Source organism: Pyxicephalus adspersus, chromosome 5 (genome assembly GCF_032062135.1).
Source record: "Pyxicephalus adspersus chromosome 5, UCB_Pads_2.0, whole genome shotgun sequence".
NCBI lineage: Eukaryota > Metazoa > Chordata > Amphibia > Anura > Pyxicephalidae > Pyxicephalus > Pyxicephalus adspersus.
Genome location: NC_092862.1, coordinates 147,740,788 through 147,743,183, shown reverse-complemented (window position 1 = coordinate 147,743,183; position 2,396 = coordinate 147,740,788).

Here is a 2,396-nt window from a genome sequence, read left to right as displayed (position 1 = left end):
GACAATAGAGGAGAATAGAGAAGGGGCAGAAGGTGGAGCATCAGAAGGGGTATTTATATGGTGGTGGTATGTAGATCTCTAAATTTATTTTAAAGAGGGGCAGAATGTGATCCACTGGAAAATGTAGAACATATGGGTGAAGCAAAGGCATCCATTAGGATGGGCAGAAGGTGAAGCAGAAAAGTCTTTAGGTTTCCATGAGAAGAGAGAGAAGGTTGGGAATCAGTAGAAGAAGAACTAGTAGAATTCATATTGTGGGGGGCAGATGAAGGAACTGAAGGTGGAGAATCAGATGGTGGAAAATAAGCAGAAGAATCCATAGGAAATGGGAGAAGGTGGAACAACGGCAGTGGTGTTTATAGGTGTGGGGGAGTTGGAGTATTGATAGAGAAGTCTACAGGAAGAAACAAAGGTCAGTAGTAGTATTGGTAGAGTTAGTAGTAGTTTGCGGGGTTAGTAGTAGTTTGCGGGGTTAGTAGTGGTATTGTTTGGGTTAGTAGTACATTGTTGGTAGGGTTAGAAGTAGGGATGAGCGAGAAGGCCTCTGACAGTCTCGCAAAAAGTTTCTCGAACTTCCGTTGGGTTCGCTAAATTTCGGCAGGATCGATTTTGCAAATTACATTAAAGTCAACGGGCCGACTTTAAACATTAATAGCAAAGCCCCTACACATGTTAGAACCACCAAATCTGCTAGGTGTGTGTAAAAGAACAGTGACAACAAGGGAAAATACAAAAGTTCTTGTGGTTTTCCAGAAAATGGCAGCAAGGTGACAGCAGGCAAATAGGATTTTTGCATGACAGAACGTGTCCAGAAGGCGGCATAAACATTAGGACAGGAGAAAGGGAGAACTCCACCCACTAGCAACAGTCTCTGCCATCTAAACAGCAGGAGAACGCATTACTATTTAATGTACGCACCCCTATTTAATGTACATAGCTGCATAATATCCTACGCTATATAAATCCTGTTTATTAATAATAATAGTTGCTAGCTGACATCATGACCTGGATGACATGTGTTAGGAATGCCACCCATAAAGTTGTGGAGAAGTAGCGCGGTGACATTAGGCAAAAGAATGGAGGACCAGAGACAGAGCGTGGGTCAGCAAGAGCAGTAGCAGTGTGTGGCCCCTGGTCAGTTATCCCCAGGGAGACCGCATTGGTAAGAGTCATGGAGAGCTGGGTGTAATGCAGTCAATGCCACACAGAAGTGTGTAATACAAATATCTGAAATTAGTGAAGGGCCAGACCGAGATGTTTTGTGTGCCAGCACTGTTGCTGTGGTCTGTGGTCCTGGAAGCGGTAGGAAGGTAGACGATATTGTTAGTTTGCATCATGAAGTGGATGACATGAATGCCAACCCTCAATCTTACAATATTTAGCTGAAAAATTAGGCAAAGGCAATGGTACCTATCAGTGTGGCAGTACCGGGGGTTTCTATCTGCCGTTTGTCGGCCTCCCGGAAGCAGCAGAAATGTAAAGTATATTGCTAGCTGGCACAATGGCAGACATGACATTGGTGATGAATGCCACCCCTGGACATTGTGATAACTAGCGAAAATAATAAACCGAGGCAGGCTCAGCTGACAGGGTGTTGGTGATAGGCAGCCACAGCACAGGAGCAGTGCGGGCTCACAGAGACATCTTGGTTGGCCAGTGAGTCCTTGTGTCAGCCAATCAGTGACATCTGCAGTGGGGATATGATAGTTGTTAGTACCACCTTTCGTTTATTTTCAAAAAGGTAAGGCGATTGACATTTTGAGGCGACAGTCATGATTGGTTGTCCTTGACCACTCTGGATGCCGGGCACGAAAGAAGCTTGATGGCATACTGTGCCAACTGCTGGCAGATTTCAAGCCTGATGACCCAAAAATTATTGGCGTCACTACTGTCAGGAGAGGCATCCTCCTCATACCTGCTGTCGTAACACCACCAACAGCAAGAAAAGAGCCAACGTAACCGTGCACCATGCGCTTCATGCGTTCTCGATGGTTATGCCCCTGCACTTGTTTGAGGTGGCCGCATCAGGTTTCGCCAGGCATCCAGAAAATTCCCCCTGCCTTGGCCTAGACTTTTGGATGTGTGCGGCCTGCTGCCACTACTGCTGCCGCTACAGGAGGATACGGTGGAGGCGGTGTCCCTGTGTGGAATGTGGTGCCCGGAACTCCTCACACAGCCGGTTGCATAATATTCTGCTCAGGCGGGTCACATTTTCTTTCTCTTGTGCCAGGTTGGGTAGAAACTGTGACATTTTGTCTTTGTAGTGGTGATCCAGAAAGGCGCGCAGCCAGTAATCATCCCGCGGGGGTCCCTCCGTAGGCATCGCAACATGTGGACACACATATGAAAGAGGGGTTCCCTGGGCTCATTCTCCTCCTGCCCCTCATTAGGCACCA